The 18,717-nt window shown below is 42.9% G+C and overlaps 26 non-coding genes across 26 annotated transcripts; all 26 read left to right on the top strand.

Moving 5' to 3' along the window:
- Nucleotides 1–515: 515 nt before the first annotated feature.
- Nucleotides 516–588, top strand: Trnaf-gaa (transfer RNA phenylalanine (anticodon GAA)). The gene has a single exon. It is a non-coding gene; the product is annotated as a tRNA-Phe (tRNA).
- Nucleotides 589–974: 386 nt separating this feature from the next.
- Trnad-guc (transfer RNA aspartic acid (anticodon GUC)) lies at nt 975–1,046 on the top strand. The gene has a single exon. It is a non-coding gene; the product is annotated as a tRNA-Asp (tRNA).
- A 591-nt stretch (nt 1,047–1,637) lies between these two features.
- On the top strand, nt 1,638–1,710 carry Trnaf-gaa (transfer RNA phenylalanine (anticodon GAA)). The gene has a single exon. It is a non-coding gene; the product is annotated as a tRNA-Phe (tRNA).
- A 10-nt stretch (nt 1,711–1,720) lies between these two features.
- On the top strand, nt 1,721–1,792 carry Trnad-guc (transfer RNA aspartic acid (anticodon GUC)). Its single transcript has one exon. It is a non-coding gene; the product is annotated as a tRNA-Asp (tRNA).
- Nucleotides 1,793–2,383: 591 nt separating this feature from the next.
- On the top strand, nt 2,384–2,456 carry Trnaf-gaa (transfer RNA phenylalanine (anticodon GAA)). The gene has a single exon. It is a non-coding gene; the product is annotated as a tRNA-Phe (tRNA).
- Nucleotides 2,457–2,836: 380 nt separating this feature from the next.
- Trnad-guc (transfer RNA aspartic acid (anticodon GUC)) lies at nt 2,837–2,908 on the top strand. Its single transcript has one exon. It is a non-coding gene; the product is annotated as a tRNA-Asp (tRNA).
- Nucleotides 2,909–3,499: 591 nt separating this feature from the next.
- Nucleotides 3,500–3,572, top strand: Trnaf-gaa (transfer RNA phenylalanine (anticodon GAA)). Its single transcript has one exon. It is a non-coding gene; the product is annotated as a tRNA-Phe (tRNA).
- Nucleotides 3,573–4,245: 673 nt separating this feature from the next.
- Trnaf-gaa (transfer RNA phenylalanine (anticodon GAA)) lies at nt 4,246–4,318 on the top strand. Its single transcript has one exon. It is a non-coding gene; the product is annotated as a tRNA-Phe (tRNA).
- A 10-nt stretch (nt 4,319–4,328) lies between these two features.
- On the top strand, nt 4,329–4,400 carry Trnad-guc (transfer RNA aspartic acid (anticodon GUC)). Its single transcript has one exon. It is a non-coding gene; the product is annotated as a tRNA-Asp (tRNA).
- A 967-nt stretch (nt 4,401–5,367) lies between these two features.
- Trnaf-gaa (transfer RNA phenylalanine (anticodon GAA)) lies at nt 5,368–5,440 on the top strand. Its single transcript has one exon. It is a non-coding gene; the product is annotated as a tRNA-Phe (tRNA).
- Nucleotides 5,441–6,113: 673 nt separating this feature from the next.
- Trnaf-gaa (transfer RNA phenylalanine (anticodon GAA)) lies at nt 6,114–6,186 on the top strand. Its single transcript has one exon. It is a non-coding gene; the product is annotated as a tRNA-Phe (tRNA).
- A 685-nt stretch (nt 6,187–6,871) lies between these two features.
- Nucleotides 6,872–6,944, top strand: Trnaf-gaa (transfer RNA phenylalanine (anticodon GAA)). The gene has a single exon. It is a non-coding gene; the product is annotated as a tRNA-Phe (tRNA).
- Nucleotides 6,945–6,954: 10 nt separating this feature from the next.
- Nucleotides 6,955–7,026, top strand: Trnad-guc (transfer RNA aspartic acid (anticodon GUC)). The gene has a single exon. It is a non-coding gene; the product is annotated as a tRNA-Asp (tRNA).
- A 597-nt stretch (nt 7,027–7,623) lies between these two features.
- On the top strand, nt 7,624–7,696 carry Trnaf-gaa (transfer RNA phenylalanine (anticodon GAA)). The gene has a single exon. It is a non-coding gene; the product is annotated as a tRNA-Phe (tRNA).
- A 755-nt stretch (nt 7,697–8,451) lies between these two features.
- Nucleotides 8,452–8,523, top strand: Trnad-guc (transfer RNA aspartic acid (anticodon GUC)). Its single transcript has one exon. It is a non-coding gene; the product is annotated as a tRNA-Asp (tRNA).
- A 680-nt stretch (nt 8,524–9,203) lies between these two features.
- Trnad-guc (transfer RNA aspartic acid (anticodon GUC)) lies at nt 9,204–9,275 on the top strand. Its single transcript has one exon. It is a non-coding gene; the product is annotated as a tRNA-Asp (tRNA).
- A 597-nt stretch (nt 9,276–9,872) lies between these two features.
- On the top strand, nt 9,873–9,945 carry Trnaf-gaa (transfer RNA phenylalanine (anticodon GAA)). Its single transcript has one exon. It is a non-coding gene; the product is annotated as a tRNA-Phe (tRNA).
- A 1,871-nt stretch (nt 9,946–11,816) lies between these two features.
- Nucleotides 11,817–11,888, top strand: Trnad-guc (transfer RNA aspartic acid (anticodon GUC)). The gene has a single exon. It is a non-coding gene; the product is annotated as a tRNA-Asp (tRNA).
- A 221-nt stretch (nt 11,889–12,109) lies between these two features.
- Trnaf-gaa (transfer RNA phenylalanine (anticodon GAA)) lies at nt 12,110–12,182 on the top strand. The gene has a single exon. It is a non-coding gene; the product is annotated as a tRNA-Phe (tRNA).
- Nucleotides 12,183–12,867: 685 nt separating this feature from the next.
- Nucleotides 12,868–12,940, top strand: Trnaf-gaa (transfer RNA phenylalanine (anticodon GAA)). The gene has a single exon. It is a non-coding gene; the product is annotated as a tRNA-Phe (tRNA).
- A 10-nt stretch (nt 12,941–12,950) lies between these two features.
- Trnad-guc (transfer RNA aspartic acid (anticodon GUC)) lies at nt 12,951–13,022 on the top strand. The gene has a single exon. It is a non-coding gene; the product is annotated as a tRNA-Asp (tRNA).
- Nucleotides 13,023–13,619: 597 nt separating this feature from the next.
- Trnaf-gaa (transfer RNA phenylalanine (anticodon GAA)) lies at nt 13,620–13,692 on the top strand. The gene has a single exon. It is a non-coding gene; the product is annotated as a tRNA-Phe (tRNA).
- A 1,877-nt stretch (nt 13,693–15,569) lies between these two features.
- Nucleotides 15,570–15,641, top strand: Trnad-guc (transfer RNA aspartic acid (anticodon GUC)). Its single transcript has one exon. It is a non-coding gene; the product is annotated as a tRNA-Asp (tRNA).
- A 597-nt stretch (nt 15,642–16,238) lies between these two features.
- On the top strand, nt 16,239–16,311 carry Trnaf-gaa (transfer RNA phenylalanine (anticodon GAA)). The gene has a single exon. It is a non-coding gene; the product is annotated as a tRNA-Phe (tRNA).
- A 755-nt stretch (nt 16,312–17,066) lies between these two features.
- On the top strand, nt 17,067–17,138 carry Trnad-guc (transfer RNA aspartic acid (anticodon GUC)). The gene has a single exon. It is a non-coding gene; the product is annotated as a tRNA-Asp (tRNA).
- Nucleotides 17,139–18,188: 1,050 nt separating this feature from the next.
- Nucleotides 18,189–18,260, top strand: Trnad-guc (transfer RNA aspartic acid (anticodon GUC)). The gene has a single exon. It is a non-coding gene; the product is annotated as a tRNA-Asp (tRNA).
- The last annotated feature ends 457 nt before the right edge of the window (nt 18,261–18,717 follow it).

Here is an 18,717-nt window from a genome sequence, read left to right as displayed (position 1 = left end):
ACATTCGCTGAGTAACACAATTCTTCCTTAGATGTATCTTCTCTCGTCTGTTTATGAACAAATAACCTCTTGCTGATTCTTTCCAGTTTCATTCTCATAAAGCTGCTTTCCGATTTCTCCTAGGCGTGCCGAAATAGCTCAGTTGGGAGAGCGTTAGACTGAAGATCTAACGGTCCCTATTTCGATCCCGGGTTTCGGCAAGCGTAACTGTCCTCGGTAGTATAGTGGTCAGTATCCCCGCCTGTCACGCGGGAGACCGGGGTTCGATTCCCCGACGGGGAGTTTGCGATATAACATTAATCTTTTTATTTTTATTTTTATTTTTATTGGATAACACTAATAATTCTACATGTGCTCTTTCGATTTACTTTAGAAATCTTGACAAATCACATTCGCTGAGTAACACAATTCTTCCTTAGATGTATCTTCTCTCGTCCTTTTATGAACAAATAACATCTTGCTGATTCTTTCCAGTTTCATTCTCATAAAGCTGCTTTCCGATTTCTCCTAGGCGTGCCGAAATAGCTCAGCTGGGAGAGCGTTAGACTGAAGATCTAAAGGTCCCTGGTTCGATCCCGGGTTTCGGCAAGCGTAACTGTCCTCGGTAGTATAGTGGTCAGTATCCCCGCCTGTCACGCGGGAGACCGGGGTTCGATTCCCCGCCGTCGAGTTTGCTATATTTCTTTAATCTTTTTGTTTTTATTGTATAACACTAATAATTCTACATGTGCGCTTTCGATTGACTTTAGAAATCTTGACAAACCACATTCGCTGAGTAACACAATTCTTTATTAGATGTATCTTCTCTCGTCCTTTTATGAACAAATAACATCTTGCTGATTCTTTCCAGTTTCATTCTCATAAAGCTGCTTTCCGATTTCTCCTAGGCGTGCCGAAATAGCTCAGTTGGGAGAGCGTTAGACTGAAGATCTAACGGTCCCTATTTCGATCCCGGGTTTCGGCAAGCGTAACTGTCCTCGGTAGTATAGTGGTCAGTATCCCCGCCTGTCACGCGGGAGACCGGGGTTCGATTCCCCGCCGGGGAGCTTGCGATATAACATTAATCTTTCTATTTTTATTAGATAACACTAATAATTCTACATGTGCGCTTTCGATTGACTTTAGAAATCTCGACAAACCACATTCGCTGAGTAACACAATTCTTCCTTAGATGTATATTCTCTCGTCATTTTATGAACAAATAACATCTTGCTGATTCTTTCCAGTTTCATTCTGGTAAAGCTGCTTTCCGATTCCTCCTAGGCTTGCCGAAATACCTCAGTTGGGAGAGCGTTAGACTGAAGATCTAAAGGTCCCTGGTTCGATCCCGGGTTTCGGCAAGCGTAACTGTCCTCGGTAGTATAGTGGTCAGTATTCCCGCCTGTCACGCGGGAGACCGGGGTTCGATTCCCCGACGGGGAGTTTGCGATATTTCTTTAATATTTTTATTGGATAACACTAATAATTCTACATGTGCGCTTTCGATTGACTTTAGAAATCTTGACAAACCACATTCGCTGAGTAACACAATTCTTTATTAGATGTATCTTCTCTCGTCCTTTTATGAACAAATAAAATCTTGCTGATTCTTTCCAATTTCATTCTGGTAAAGCTGCTTTCCGATTTCTCCTAGGCGTGCCGAAATAGCTCAGTTGGGAGAGCGTTAGACTGAAGATCTAAAGGTCCCTGGTTCGATCCCGGGTTTCGGCAAGCGTAACTGTCCTCGGTAGTATAGTGGTCAGTATCCCCGCCTGTCACGCGGGAGACCGGGGTTCGATTCCCCGCCGGGGAGTTTGCGATATATCAATAATCTTTTTATTTTTATTGGATAACACTAATAATTCTACCTTTGCGCTTTCGATTGACTTTAGAAATCTTGACAAACCACATTCGCTGAGTAACACAATTCTTTATTAGATGTATCTTCTCTCGTCCTTTTATGAACAAATAACATCTTGCTGATTCTTTCCAATTTCATTCTGGTAAAGCTGCTTTCCGATTTCTCCTAGGCGTGCCGAAATAGCTCAGTTGGGAGAGCGTTAGACTGAAGATCTAAAGGTCCATGGTTCGATCCCGGGTTTCGGCAAGCGTAACTGTCCTCGGTAGTATAGTGGTCAGTATCCCCGCCTGTCACGCGGCAGACCGGGGTTCGATTCCCCGCCGTCGAGTTTGCTATATTTCTTTAATATTTTTATTGGATAACACTAATAATTCTACATGTGCGCTTTCGATTGACTTTAGAAATCTTGACAAACCACATTCGCTGAGTAACACAATTCTTTATTAGATGTATCTTCTCTCGTCCTTTTATGAACAAATAACATCTTGCTGATTCTTTCCAATTTCATTCTGGTAAAGCTGCTTTCCGATTTCTCCTAGGCGTGCCGAAATAGCTCAGTTGGGAGAGCGTTAGACTGAAGATCTAAAGGTCCCTGGTTCGATCCCGGGTTTCGGCAAGCGTAACTGTCCTCGGTAGTATAGTGGTCAGTATCCCCGCCTGTCACGCGGCAGACCGGGGTTCGATTCCCCGCCGTCGAGTTTGCTATATTTCTTTAATATTTTTATTGGATAACACTAATAATTCTACATGTGCGCTTTCGATTGACTTTAGAAATCTTGACAAACCACATTCGCTGAGTAACACAATTCTTTATTAGATGTATCTTCTCTCGTCCTTTTATGAACAAATAACATCTTGCTGATTCTTTCCAATTTCATTCTGGTAAAGCTGCTTTCCGATTTCTCCTAGGCGTGCCGAAATAGCTCAGTTGGGCGAGCGTTAGACTGAAGATCTAAAGGTCCCTGGTTCGATCCCGGGTTTCGGCAAGCGTAACTGTCCTCGGTAGTATAGTGGTCAGTATCCCCGCCTGTCACGCGGGAGACCGGGGTTCGATTCCCCGCCGGGGAGTTTGCTATATATCAATAATCTTTTTATTTTTATTGGATAACACTAATAATTCTACCTTTGCGCTTTCGATTGACTTTAGAAATCTTGACAAACCACATTCGCTGAGTAACACAATTCTTTATTAGATGTATCTTCTCTCGTCCTTTTATGAACAAATAACATCTTGCTGATTCTTTCCAATTTCATTCTGGTAAAGCTGCTTTCCGATTTCTCCTAGGCGTGCCGAAATAGCTCAGTTGGGAGAGCGTTAGACTGAAGATCTAAAGGTCCATGATTCGATCCCGGGTTTCGGCAAGCGTAACTGTCCTCGGTAGTATAGTGGTCAGTATCCCCGCCTGCCACGCGGCAGACCGGGGTTCGATTCCCCGCCGTCGAGTTTGCTATATTTCTTTAATATTTTTATTGGATAACACTAATAATTCTACATGTGCGCTTTCGATTGACTTTAGAAATCTTGACAAACCACATTCGCTGAGTAACACAATTCTTTATTAGATGTATCTTCTCTCGTCCTTTTATGAACAAATAACATCTTGCTGATTCTTTCCAATTTCATTCTGGTAAAGCTGCTTTCCGATTTCTCCTAGGCGTGCCGAAATAGCTCAGTTGGGAGAGCGTTAGACTGAAGATCTAAAGATCCCTGGTTCGATCCCGGGTTTCGGCAAGCGTAACTGTCCTCGGTAGTATAGTGGTCAGTATCCCCGCCTGTCACGCGGCAGACCGGGGTTCGATTCCCCGCCGTCGAGTTTGCTATATTTCTTTAATATTTTTATTGGATAACACTAATAATTCTACATGTGCGCTTTCGATTGACTTTAGAAATCTTGACAAACCACATTCGCTGAGTAACACAATTCTTTATTAGATGTATCTTCTCTCGTCCTTTTATGAACAAATAACATCTTGCTGATTCTTTCCAATTTCATTCTGGTAAAGCTGCTTTCCGATTTCTCCTAGGCGTGCCGAAATAGCTCAGTTGGGCGAGCGTTAGACTGAAGATCTAAAGGTCCCTGGTTCGATCCCGGGTTTCGGCAAGCGTAACTGTCCTCGGTAGTATAGTGGTCAGTATCCCCGCCTGTCACGCGGGAGACCGGGATTCGATTCCCCGCCGGGGAGTTTGCGATATATCAATAATCTTTTTATTTTTATTGGATAACACTAATAATTCTACCTTTGCGCTTTCGATTGACTTTAGAAATCTTGACAAACCACATTCGCTGAGTAACACAATTCTTTATTAGATGTATCTTCTCTCGTCCTTTTATGAACAAATAACATCTTGCTGATTCTTTCCAATTTCATTCTGGTAAAGCTGCTTTCCGATTTCTCCTAGGCGTGCCGAAATAGCTCAGTTGGGAGAGCGTTAGACTGAAGATCTAAAGGTCCCTGGTTCGATCCCGGGTTTCGGCAAGCGTAACTGTCCTCGGTAGTATAGTGGTCAGTATCCCCGCCTGTCACGCGGGAGACCGGGGTTCGATTCCCCGCCGGGGAGTTTGCGATATATCAATAATCTTTTTATTTTTATTGGATAACACTAATAATTCTACCTTTGCGCTTTCGATTGACTTTAGAAATCTTGACAAACCACATTCGCTGAGTAACACAATTCTTTATTAGATGTATCTTCTCTCGTCCTTTTATGAACAAATAACATCTTGCTGATTCTTTCCAATTTCATTCTGGTAAAGCTGCTTTCCGATTTCTCCTAGGCGTGCCGAAATAGCTCAGTTGGGAGAGCGTTAGACTGAAGATCTAAAGGTCCCTGGTTCGATCCCGGATTTCGGCAAGCGTAACTGTCCTCGGTAGTATAGTGGTCAGTATCCCCGCCTGTCACGCGGCAGACCGGGGTTCGATTCCCCGCCGTCGAGTTTGCTATATTTCTTTAATATTTTTATTGGATAACACTAATAATTCTACATGTGCGCTTTCGATTGACTTTAGAAATCTTGACAAACCACATTCGCTGAGTAACACAATTCTTTATTAGATGTATCTTCTCTCGTCCTTTTATGAACAAATAACATCTTGCTGATTCTTTCCAATTTCATTCTGGTAAAGCTGCTTTCCGATTTCTCCTAGGCGTGCCGAAATAGCTCAGTTGGGAGAGCGTTAGACTGAAGATCTAAAGGTCCCTGGTTCGATCCCGGTTTTCGGCAAGCGTAACTGTCCTCGTTAGTATAGTGGTCAGTATCCCCGCCTGTCACGCGGGAGACCGGGGTTCGACTCCCCGCCGGGGAGTTTGCGATATATCAATAATCTTTTTATTTTTATTGGATAACACTAACAATTCTACCTGTGCGCTTTCGATTGACTTTAGAAATCTTGACAAACCACATTCGCTGAGTAACACAATTCTTCCTTAGATGTATATTCTCTCGTCATTTTATGAACAAATAACATCTTGCTGATTCTTTCCAGTTTCATTCTGGTAAAGCTGCTTTCCGATTTCTCCTAGGCGTGCCGAAATAGCTCAGTTGGGAGAGCGTTAGACTGAAGATCTAAAGGTCCCTGGTTCGATCCCGGGTTTCGGCAAGCGTAACTGTCCTCGGTAGTATAGTGGTCAGTATCCCCGCCTGTCACGCGGGAGACCGGGGTTCGATTCCCCGCCGTCGAGTTTGCTATATTTCTTTAATCTTTTTGTTTTTATTGTATAACACTAATAATTCTACATGTGCGCTTTCGATTGACTTTAGAAATCTTGACAAACCACATTCGCTGAGTAACACAATTCTTTATTAGATGTATCTTCTCTCGTCCTTTTATGAACAAATAACATCTTGCTGATTCTTTCCAGTTTCATTCTCATAAAGCTGCTTTCCGATTTCTCCTAGGCGTGCCGAAATAGCTCAGTTGGGAGAGCGTTAAACTGAAGATCTAACGGTCCCTATTTCGATCCCGGGTTTCGGCAAGCGTAACTGTCCTCGGTAGTATAGTGGTCAGTATCCCCGCCTGTCACGCGGGAGACCGGGGTTCGATTCCCCGACGGGGAGTTTGCGATATTTCTTTAATATTTTTATTGGATAACACTAATAATTCTACATGTGCGCTTTCGATTGACTTTAGAAATCTTGACAAACCACATTCGCTGAGTAACACAATTCTTCCTTAGATGTATATTCTCTCGTCATTTTATGAACAAATAACATCTTGCTGATTCTTTCCAGTTTCATTCTGGTAAAGCTGCTTTCCGATTTCTCCTAGGCGTGCCGAAATAGCTCAGTTGGGAGAGCGTTAGACTGAAGATCTAAAGGTCCCTGGTTCGATCCCGGGTTTCGGCAAGCGTAACTGTCCTCGGTAGTATAGTGGTCAGTATTCCCGCCTGTCACGCGGGAGACCGGGGTTCGATTCCCCGACGGGGAGTTTGCGATATAACATTAATCTTTTTATTTTTATTTTTATTTTTATTGGATAACACTAATAATTCTACATGTGCGCTTTCGATTGACTTTAGAAATCTTGACAAACCACATTCGCTGAGTAACACAATTCTTTATTAGATGTATCTTCTCTCGTCCTTTTATGAACAAATAACATCTTGCTGATTCTTTGCAATTTCATTCTGGTAAAGCTGCTTTCCGATTTCTCCTAGGGATGCCGAAATAGCTCAGTTGGGAGAGCGTTAGACTGAAGATGTAAAGGTCCCTGGTTCGATCCCGGGTTTCGGCAAGCGTAACTGTCCTAGGTAGTATAGTGGTCAATATCCCCGCCTGTCACGCGGGAGACCGGGGTTCGATTCCCCGACGGGGAGTTTGCGATATTTCTTTAATATTTTTATTGGATAACACTAATAATTCTACATGTGCGCTTTCGATTGACTTTAGAAATCTTGACAAACCACATTCGCTGAGTAACACAATTCTTTATTAGATGTATCTTCTCTCGTCCTTTTATGAACAAATAACATCTTGCTGATTCTTTCCAATTTCATTCTGGTAAAGCTGCTTTCCGATTTCTCCTAGGCGTGCCGAAATAGCTCAGTTGGGAGAGCGTTAGACTGAAGATCTAAAGGTCCCTGGTTCGATCCCGGGTTTCGGCAAGCGTAACTGTCCTCGGTAGTATAGTGGTCAGTATCCCCGCCTGTCACGCGGGAGACCGGGGTTCGATTCCCCGCCGGGGAGTTTGCGATATATCAATAATCTTTTTATTTTTATTGGATAACACTAATAATTCTACCTTTGCGCTTTCGATTGACTTTAGAAATCTTGACAAACCACATTCGCTGAGTAACACAATTCTTTATTAGATGTATCTTCTCTCGTCCTTTTATGAACAAATAACATCTTGCTGATTCTTTCCAATTTCATTCTGGTGAAGCTGCTTTCCGATTTCTCCTAGGCGTGCCGAAATAGCTCAGTTGGGAGAGCGTTAGACTGAAGATCTAGAGGTCCCTGGTTCGATCCCGGGTGTTGGCAAGCGTAACTGTCCTCGGTAGTATAGTGGTCAGTATCCCCGCCTGTCCTCCGGGAGACCGGGGTTCGATTCCCCGCCGGGGAGTTTGTGATATATCAATAATCTTTTTATTTTTATTGGATAACACTAATAATTCTACATGTGCGCTTTCGATTGACTTTAGAAATCTTGACAAACCACATTCGCTGAGTAACACAATTCTTTATTAGATGTATCTTCTCTCGTCCTTTTATGAACAAATAACATCTTGCTGATTCTTTCCAATTTCATTCTGGTAAAGCTGCTTTCCGATTTCTCCTAGGCGTGCCGAAATAGCTCAGTTGGGAGAGCGTTAGACTGAAGATCTAAAGGTCCCTGGTTCGATCCCGGGTTTCGGCAAGCGTAACTGTCCTCGGTAGTATAGTGGTCAGTATCCCCGCCTGTCACGCGGGAGACCGGGGTTCGATTCCCCGCCGTCGAGTTTGCTATATTTCTTTAATATTTTTATTGGATAACAAAAATAATTCTACATGTGCGCTTTCGATTGACTTTAGAAATCTTGACAAACCACATTCGCTGAGTAACACAATTCTTTATTAGATGTATCTTCTCTCGTCCTTTTATGAACAAATAACATCTTGCTGATTCTTTCCAATTTCATTCTGGTAAAGCTGCTTTCCGATTTCTCCTAGACGTGCCGAAATAGCTCAGTTGGGAGAGCGTTAGACTGAAGATCTAAAGGTCCCTGGTTCGATCCCGGTTTTCGGCAAGCGTAACTGTCCTCGTTAGTATAGTGGTCAGTATCCCCGCCTGTCACGCGGGAGACCGGGGTTCGATTCCCCGCCGGGGAGTTTGCGATATATCAATAATCTTTTTATTTTTATTGGATAACACTAATAATTCTACCTGTGCGCTTTCGATTGACTTTAGAAATCTTGACAAACCACATTCGCTGAGTAACACAATTCTTTATTAGATGTATCTTCTCTCGTCCTTTTATGAACAAATAACATCTTGCTGATTCTTTCCAATTTATTCTGGTAAAGCTGCTTTCCGATTTCTCCTAGGCGTGCCGAAATAGCTCAGTTGGGAGAGCGTTAGAATGAAGACCTAGAGGTTCCTGGTTCGATCCCGGGTGTTGGCAAGTGTAACTGTCCTCGGTAGTATAGTGGTCAGTATCCCCGCCTGTCACGCGGGAGACCGGGGTTCGATTCCCCGCCGGGGAGTTTGTGATATATCAATAATCTTTTTATATTTATTGGATAACACTAATAATTCTACATGTGCGCTTTCGATTGACTTTAGAAATCTTGACAAACCACATTCGCTGAGTAACACAATTCTTTATTAGATGTATCTTCTCTCGTCTTTTTATGAACAAATAACATCTTGCTGATTCTTTCCAATTTCATTCTGGTAAAGCTGCTTTCCGATTTCTCCTAGGCGTGCCGAAATAAATCAGTTCGGAGAGCGTTAGACTGAATATCTAAAGGTCCCTGGTTCGATCCCGGGTTTCGGCAAGCGTAACTGTTCTCGGTAGTATAGTGGTCAGTATCCTCGACTGTCACGCGGGAGACCGGGGTTCGATTCCCCGCCGGGGAGTTTGCTATATTTCTTTAATCTTTTTATTTTTATTGGATAACACTAATAATTCTACATGTGCGCTTTCGATTGACTTTAGAAATCTTGACAAACCACATTCGCTGAGTAACACATTTCTTTATGAGATGTATCTTCTCTCGTCCTTTTATGAACAAATAACATCTTGCTGATTCTTTCCAATTTCATTCTGGTAAAGCTGCTTTCCGATTTCTCCTAGGCGTGCCGAAATAGCTCAGTTGGGAGAGCGTTAGACTGAAGATCTAAAGGTCCCTGGTTCGATCCCGAGTTTCGGCAAGCGTAACTGTCCTCGGTAGTATAGTGGTCAGTATCCCCGCCTGTCACGCGGGAGACCGGGGTTCGATTCCCCGCCGGGGAGTTTGCGATATATCAATAATCTTTTTATTTTTATTGGATAACACTAATAATTCTACCTTTGCGCTTTCGATTGACTTTAGAAATCTTGACAAACCACATTCGCTGAGTAACACAATTCTTTATTAGATGTATCTTCTCTCGTCCTTTTATGAACAAATAACATCTTGCTGATTCTTTCCAATTTCATTCTGGTGAAGCTGCTTTCCGATTTCTCCTAGGCGTGCCGAAATAGCTCAGTTGGGAGAGCGTTAGACTGAAGATCTAGAGGTCCCTGGTTCGATCCCGGGTGTTGGCAAGCGTAACTGTCCTCGGTAGTATAGTGGTCAGTATCCCTGCCTGTCCTCCGGGAGACCGGGGTTCGATTCCCCGCCGGGGAGTTTGTGATATATCAATAATCTTTTTATTTTTATTGGATAACACTAATAATTCTACATGTGCGCTTTCGATTGACTTTAGAAATCTTGACAAACCACATTCGCTGAATAACACAATTCTTTATTAGATGTATCTTCTCTCGTCCTTTTATGAACAAATAACATCTTGCTGATTCTTTCCAATTTCATTCTGGTAAAGCTGCTTTCCGATTTCTCCTAGGCGTGCCGAAATAGCTCAGTTGGGAGAGCGTTAGACTGAAGATCTAAAGGTCCCTGGTTCGATCCCGGGTTTCGGCAAGCGTAACTGTCCTCGGTAGTATAGTGGTCAGTATCCCCGCCTGTCACGCGGGAGACCGGGGTTCGATTCCCCGCCGTCGAGTTAGCTATATTTCTTTAATATTTTTATTGGATAACAAAAATAATTCTACATGTGCGCTTTCGATTGACTTTAGAAATCTTGACAAACCACATTCGCTGAGTAACACAATTCTTTATTAGATGTATCTTCTCTCGTCCTTTTATGAACAAATAACATCTTGCTGATTCTTTCCAATTTCATTCTGGTAAAGCTGCTTTCCGATTTCTCCTAGGCGTGCCGAAATAGCTCAGTTGGGAGAGCGTTAGACTGAAGATCTAAAGGTCCCTGGTTCGATCCCGGTTTTCGGCAAGCGTAACTGTCCTCGTTAGTATAGTGGTCAGTATCCCCGCCTGTCACGCGAGAGACCGGGGTTCGATTCCCCGCCGGGGAGTTTGCGATATATCAATAATCTTTTTATTTTTATTGGATAACACTAATAATTCTACCTGTGCGCTTTCGATTGACTTTAGAAATCTTGACAAACCACATTCGCTGAGTAACACAATTCTTTATTAGATGTATCTTCTCTCGTCCTTTTATGAACAAATAACATCTTGCTGATTCTTTCCAATTTATTCTGGTAAAGCTGCTTTCCGATTTCTCCTAGGCGTGCCGAAATAGCTCAGTTGGGAGAGCGTTAGAATGAAGACCTAGAGGTTCCTGGTTCGATCCCGGGTGTAGGCAATCGTAACTGTCCTCGGTAGTATAGTGGTCAGTATCCCCGCCTGTCACGCGGGAGACCGGGGTTCGATTCCCCGACGGGGAGTTTGCGATATTTCTTTAATATTTTTATTGGATAACACTAATAATTCTACATGTGCGCTTTCGATTGACTTTAGAAATCTTGACAAACCACATTCGCTGAGTAACACAATTCTTTATTAGATGTATCTTCTCTCGTCTTTTTATGAACAAATAACATCTTGCTGATTCTTTCCAATTTCATTCTGGTAAAGCTGCTTTCCGATTTCTCCTAGGCGTGCCGAAATAAATCAGTTCGGAGAGCGTTAGACTGAATATCTAAAGGTCCCTGGTTCGATCCCGGGTTTCGGCAAGCGTAACTGTTCTCGGTAGTATAGTGGTCAGTATCCTCGACTGTCACGCGGGAGACCGGGGTTCGATTCCCCGCCGGGGAGTTTGCGATATTTCTTTAATATTTTTATTGGATAACACTAATAATTCTACATGTGCGCTTTCGATTGACTTTAGAAATCTTGACAAACCACATTCGCTGAGTAACACAATTCTTCCTTAGATGTATCTTCTCTCGTCCTTTTATGAACAAATAACATCTTGCTGATTCTTTCCAATTTCATTCTGGTAAAGCTGCTTTCCGATTTCTCCTAGGCGTGCCGAAATAGCTCAGTTGGGAGAGCGTTAGACTGAAGATCTAAAGGTCCCTGGTTCGATCCCGAGTTTCGGCAAGCGTAACTGTCCTCGGTAGTATAGTGGTCAGTATCCCCACCTGTCACGCGGGAGACCGGGGTTCGATTCCCCGCCGTCGAGTTTGCTATATTTCTTTAATCTTTTTATTTTTATTGGATAACACTAATAATTCTACATGTGCGCTTTCGATTGACTTTAGAAATCTTGACAAACCACATTCGCTGAGTAACACAATTCTTTATTAGATGTATCTTCTCTCGTCCTTTTATGAACAAATAACATCTTGCTGATTCTTTCCAATTTCATTCTGGTAAAGCTGCTTTCCGATTTCTCCTAGGCGTGCCGAAATAGCTCAGTTGGGAGAGCGTTAAACTGAAGATCTAACGGTCCCTATTTCGATCCCGGGTTTCGGCAAGCGTAACTGTCCTCGGTAGTATAGTGGTCAGTATCCCCGCCTGTCACGCGGGAGACCGGGGTTCGATTCCCCGCCGGGGAGCTTGCGATATAACATTAATCTTTCTATTTTTATTAGATAACACTAATAATTCTACATGTGCGCTTTCGATTGACTTTAGAAATCTCGACAAACCACATTCGCTGAGTAACACAATTCTTCCTTAGATGTATATTCTCTCGTCATTTTATGAACAAATAACATCTTGCTGATTCTTTCCAGTTTCATTCTGGTAAAGCTGCTTTCCGATTTCTCCTAGGCGTGCCGAAATAGCTCAGTTGGGAGAGCGTTAGACTGAAGATCTAAAGGTCCCTGGTTCGATCCCGGGTTTCGGCAAGCGTAACTGTCCTCGGTAGTATAGTGGTCAGTATTCCCGCCTGTCACGCGGGAGACCGGGGTTCGATTCCCCGACGGGGAGTTTGCGATATAACATTAATCTTTTTATTTTTATTTTTATTTTTATTGGATAACACTAATAATTCTACATGTGCGCTTTCGATTGACTTTAGAAATCTTGACAAACCACATTCGCTGAGTAACACAATTCTTTATTAGATGTATCTTCTCTCGTCCTTTTATGAACAAATAACATCTTGCTGATTCTTTGCAATTTCATTCTGGTAAAGCTGCTTTCCGATTTCTCCTAGGGATGCCGAAATAGCTCAGTTGGGAGAGCGTTAGACTGAAGATGTAAAGGTCCCTGGTTCGATCCCGGGTTTCGGCAAGCGTAACTGTCCTAGGTAGTATAGTGGTCAATATCCCCGCCTGTCACGCGGGAGACCGGGGTTCGATTCCCCGACGGGGAGTTTGCGATATTTCTTTAATATTTTTATTGGATAACACTAATAATTCTACATGTGCGCTTTCGATTGACTTTAGAAATCTTGACAAACCACATTCGCTGAGTAACACAATTCTTTATTAGATGTATCTTCTCTCGTCCTTTTATGAACAAATAACATCTTGCTGATTCTTTCCAATTTCATTCTGGTAAAGCTGCTTTCCGATTTCTCCTAGGCGTGCCGAAATAGCTCAGTTGGGAGAGCGTTAGACTGAAGATCTAAAGGTCCCTGGTTCGATCCCGGGTTTCGGCAAGCGTGACTGTCCTCGGTAGTATAGTGGTCAGTATCCCCGCCTGTCACGCGGGAGACCGGGGTTCGATTCCCCGCCGGGGAGTTTGCGATATATCAATAATCTTTTTATTTTTATTGGATAACACTAATAATTCTACCTTTGCGCTTTCGATTGACTTTAGAAATCTTGACAAACCACATTCGCTGAGTAACACAATTCTTTATTAGATGTATCTTCTCTCGTCCTTTTATGAACAAATAACATCTTGCTGATTCTTTCCAATTTCATTCTGGTGAAGCTGCTTTCCGATTTCTCCTAGGCGTGCCGAAATAGCTCAGTTGGGAGAGCGTTAGACTGAAGATCTAGAGGTCCCTGGTTCGATCCCGGGTGTTGGCAAGCGTAACTGTCCTCGGTAGTATAGTGGTCAGTATCCCCGCCTGTCCTCCGGGAGACCGAGGTTCGATTCCCCGCCGGGGAGTTTGTGATATATCAATAATCTTTTTATTTTTATTGGATAACACTAATAATTCTACATGTGCGCTTTCGATTGACTTTAGAAATCTTGACAAACCACATTCGCTGAGTAACACAATTCTTTATTAGATGTATCTTCTCTCGTCCTTTTATGAACAAATAACATCTTGCTGATTCTTTCCAATTTCATTCTGGTAAAGCTGCTTTCCGATTTCTCCTAGGCGTGCCGAAATAGCTCAGTTGGGAGAGCGTTAGACTGAAGATCTAAAGGTCCCTGGTTCGATCCCGGGTTTCGGCAAGCGTAACTGTCCTCGGTAGTATAGTGGTCAGTATCCCCGCCTGTCACGCGGGAGACCGGGGTTCGATTCCCCGCCGTCGAGTTTGCTATATTTCTTTAATATTTTTATTGGATAACAAAAATAATTCTACATGTGCGCTTTCGATTGACTTTAGAAATCTTGACAAACCACATTCGCTGAGTAACACAATTCTTTATTAGATGTATCTTCTCTCGTCCTTTTATGAACAAATAACATCTTGCTGATTCTTTCCAATTTCATTCTGGTAAAGCTGCTTTCCGATTTCTCCTAGACGTGCCGAAATAGCTCAGTTGGGAGAGCGTTAGACTGAAGATCTAAAGGTCCCTGGTTCGATCCCGGTTTTCGGCAAGCGTAACTGTCCTCGTTAGTATAGTGGTCAGTATCCCCGCCTGTCACGCGGGAGACCGGGGTTCGATTCCCCGCCGGGGAGTTTGCGATATATCAATAATCTTTTTATTTTTATTGGATAACACTAATAATTCTACCTGTGCGCTTTCGATTGACTTTAGAAATCTTGACAAACCACATTCGCTGAGTAACACAATTCTTTATTAGATGTATCTTCTCTCGTCCTTTTATGAACAAATAACATCTTGCTGATTCTTTCCAATTTATTCTGGTAAAGCTGCTTTCCGATTTCTCCTAGGCGTGCCGAAATAGCTCAGTTGGGAGAGCGTTAGAATGAAGACCTAGAGGTTCCTGGTTCGATCCCGGGTGTTGGCAAGTGTAACTGTCCTCGGTAGTATAGTGGTCAGTATCCCCGCCTGTCACGCGGGAGATGGGGGTTCGATTCCCCGCCGGGGAGTTTGTGATATATCAATAATCTTTTTATATTTATTGGATAACACTAATAATTCTACATGTGCGCTTTCGATTGACTTTAGAAATCTTGACAAACCACATTCGCTGAGTAACACAATTCTTTATTAGATGTATCTTCTCTCGTCTTTTTATGAACAAATAACATCTTGCTGATTCTTTCCAATTTCATTCTGGTAAAGCTGCTTTCCGATTTCTCCTAGGCGTGCCGAAATAAATCAGTTCGGAGAGCGTTAGACTGAATATCTAAAGGTCCCTGGTTCGATCCCGGGTTTCGGCAAGCGTAACTGTTCTCGGTAGTATAGTGGTCAGTATCCTCGACTGTCACGCGGGAGACCGGGGTTCGATTCCCCGCCGGGGAGTTTGCTATATTTCTTTAATCTTTTTATTTTTATTGGATAACACTAATAATTCTACATGTGCGCTTTCGATTGACTTTAGAAATCTTGACAAACCACATTCGCTGAGTAACACATTTCTTTATGAGATGTATCTTCTCTCGTCCTTTTATGAACAAATAACATCTTGCTGATTCTTTCCAATTTCATTCTGGTAAAGCTGCTTTCCGATTTCTCCTAGGCGTGCCGAAATAGCTCAGTTGGGAGAGCGTTAGACTGAAGATGTAAAGGTCCCTGGTTCGATCCCGGGTTTCGGCAAGCTTAACTGTCCTCGGTAGTATAGTGGTCAGTATCATCGCCTGTCACGCGGGAGACCGGGGTTCGATTCCCCGCCGGGGAGTTTGCGATATTTCTTTAATATTTTTATTGGATAACACTAATAATTCTACATGTGCGCTTTCGATTGACTTTAGAAATCTTGACAAACCACATTCGCTGAGTAACACAATTCTTCCTTAGATGTATCTTCTCTCGTCCTTTTATGAACAAATAACATCTTGCTGATTCTTTCCAATTTCATTCTGGTAAAGCTGCTTTCCGATTTCTCCTAGGCGTGCCGAAATAGCTCAGTTGGGAGAGCGTTAGACTGAAGATCTAAAGGTCCCTGGTTCGATCCCGAGTTTCGGCAAGCGTAACTGTCCTCGGTAGTATAGTGGTCAGTATCCCCGCCTGTCACGCGGGAGACCGGGGTTCGATTCCCCGCCGGGGAGTTTGCGATATATCAATAATCTTTTTATTTTTATTGGATAACACTAATAATTCTACCTTTGCGCTTTCGATTGACTTTAGAAATCTTGACAAACCACATTCGCTGAGTAACACAATTCTTTATTAGATGTATCTTCTCTCGTCCTTTTATGAACAAATAACATCTTGCTGATTCTTTCCAATTTCATTCTGGTGAAGCTGCTTTCCGATTTCTCCTAGGCGTGCCGAAATAGCTCAGTTGGGAGAGCGTTAGACTGAAGATGTAGAGGTCCCTGGTTCGATCCCGGGTGTTGGCAAGCGTAACTGTCCTCGGTAGTATAGTGGTCAGTATCCCCGCCTGTCCTCCGGGAGACCGAGGTTCGATTCCCCGCCGGGGAGTTTGTGATATATCAATAATCTTTTTATTTTTATTGGATAACACTAATAATTCTACATGTGCGCTTTCGATTGACTTTAGAAATCTTGACAAACCACATTCGCTGAGTAACACAATTCTTTATTAGATGTATCTTCTCTCGTCCTTTTATGAACAAATAACATCTTGCTGATTCTTTCCAATTTCATTCTGGTAAAGCTGCTTTCCGATTTCTCCTAGGCGTGCCGAAATAGCTCAGTTGGGAGAGCGTTAGACTGAAGATCTAAAGGTCCCTGGTTCGATCCCGGGTTTCGGCAAGCGTAACTGTCCTCGGTAGTATAGTGGTCAGTATCCCCGCCTGTCACGCGGGAGACCGGGGTTCGATTCCCCGCCGTCGAGTTTGCTATATTTCTTTAATATTTTTATTGGATAACAAAAATAATTCTACATGTGCGCTTTCGATTGACTTTAGAAATCTTGACAAACCACATTCGCTGAGTAACACAATTCTTTATTAGATGTATCTTCTCTCGTCCTTTTATGAACAAATAACATCTTGCTGATTCTTTCCAATTTCATTCTGGTAAAGCTGCTTTCCGATTTCTCCTAGACGTGCCGAAATAGCTCAGTTGGGAGAGCGTTAGACTGAAGATCTAAAGGTCCCTGGTTCGATCCCGGTTTTCGGCAAGCGTAACTGTCCTCGTTAGTATAGTGGTCAGTATCCCCGCCTGTCACGCGGGAGACCGGGGTTCGATTCCCCGCCGGGGAGTTTGCGATATATCAATAATCTTTTTATTTTTATTGGATAACACTAATAATTCTACCTGTGCGCTTTCGATTGACTTTAGAAATCTTGACAAACCACATTCGCTGAGTAACACAATTCTTTATTAGATGTATCTTCTCTCGTCCTTTTATGAACAAATAACATCTTGCTGATTCTTTCCAATTTATTCTGGTAAAGCTGCTTTCCGATTTCTCCTAGGCGTGCCGAAATAGCTCAGTTGGGAGAGCGTTAGAATGAAGACCTAGAGGTTCCTGGTTCGATCCCGGGTGTTGGCAAGTGTAACTGTCCTCGGTAGTATAGTGGTCAGTATCCCCGCCTGTCACGCGGGAGACCGGGGTTCGATTCCCCGCCGGGGAGTTTGTGATATATCAATAATCTTTTTATATTTATTGGATAACACTAATAATTCTACATGTGCGCTTTCGATTGACTTTAGAAATCTTGACAAACCACATTCGCTGAGTAACACAATTCTTTATTAGATGTATCTTCTCTCGTCTTTTTATGAACAAATAACATCTTGCTGATTCTTTCCAATTTCATTCTGGTAAAGCTGCTTTCCGATTTCTCCTAGGCGTGCCGAAATAAATCAGTTCGGAGAGCGTTAGACTGAATATCTAAAGGTCCCTGGTTCGATCCCGGGTTTCGGCAAGCGTAACTGTTCTCGGTAGTATAGTGGTCAGTATCCTCGACTGTCACGCGGGAGACCGGGGTTCGATTCCTCGCCGGGGAGTTTGCTATATTTCTTTAATCTTTTTATTTTTATTGGATAACACTAATAATTCTACATGTGCGCTTTCGATTGACTTTAGAAATCTTGACAAACCACATTCGCTGAGTAACACATTTCTTTATGAGATGTATCTTCTCTCGTCCTTTTATGAACAAATAACATCTTGCTGATTCTTTCCAATTTCATTCTGGTAAAGCTGCTTTCCGATTTCTCCTAGGCGTGCCGAAATAGCTCAGTTGGGAGAGCGTTAGACTGAAGATGTAAAGGTCCCTGGTTCGATCCCGGGTTTCGGCAAGCTTAACTGTCCTCGGTAGTATAGTGGTCAGTATCATCGCCTGTCACGCGGGAGACCGGGGTTCGATTCCCCGCCGGGGAGTTTGCGATATTTCTTTAATATTTTTATTGGATAACACTAATAATTCTACATGTGCGCTTTCGATTGACTTTAGAAATCTTGACAAACCACATTCGCTGAGTAACACAATTCTTCCTTAGATGTATCTTCTCTCGTCCTTTTATGAACAAATAACATCTTGCTGATTCTTTCCAATTTCATTCTGGTAAAGCTGCTTTCCGATTTCTCCTAGGCGTGCCGAAATAGCTCAGTTGGGAGAGCGTTAGACTGAAGATCTAAAGGTCCCTGGTTCGATCCCGAGTTTCGGCAAGCGTAACTGTCCTCGGTAGTATAGTGGTCAGTATCCCCGCCTGTCACGCGGGAGACCGGGGTTCGATTCCCCGCCGGGGAGTTTGCGATATATCAATAATCTTTTTATTTTTATTGGATAACACTAATAATTCTACCTTTGCGCTTTCGATTGACTTTAGAAATCTTGACAAACCACATTCGCTGAGTAACACAATTCTTTATTAGATGTATCTTCTCTCGTCCTTTTATGAACAAATAACATCTTGCTGATTCTTTCCAATTTCATTCTGGTGAAGCTGCTTTCCGATTTCTCCTAGGCGTGCCGAAATAGCTCAGTTGGGAGAGCGTTAGACTGAAGATCTAGAGGTCCCTGGTTCGATCCCGGGTGTTGGCAAGCGTAACTGTCCTCGGTAGTATAGTGGTCAGTATCCCCGCCTGTCCTCCGGGAGACCGGGGTTCGATTCCCCGCCGGGGAGTTTGTGATATATCAATAATCTTTTTATTTTTATTGGATAACACTAATAATTCTACATGTGCGCTTTCGATTGACTTTAGAA

Source organism: Argiope bruennichi, chromosome 7, assembly GCF_947563725.1.
Source record: "Argiope bruennichi chromosome 7, qqArgBrue1.1, whole genome shotgun sequence".
In the NCBI taxonomy this organism is placed as follows: domain Eukaryota; kingdom Metazoa; phylum Arthropoda; class Arachnida; order Araneae; family Araneidae; genus Argiope; species Argiope bruennichi.
The sequence above is the reverse complement of the archived record's forward strand: the minus strand, read 5'-3'. Positions and strand labels throughout refer to the sequence as shown.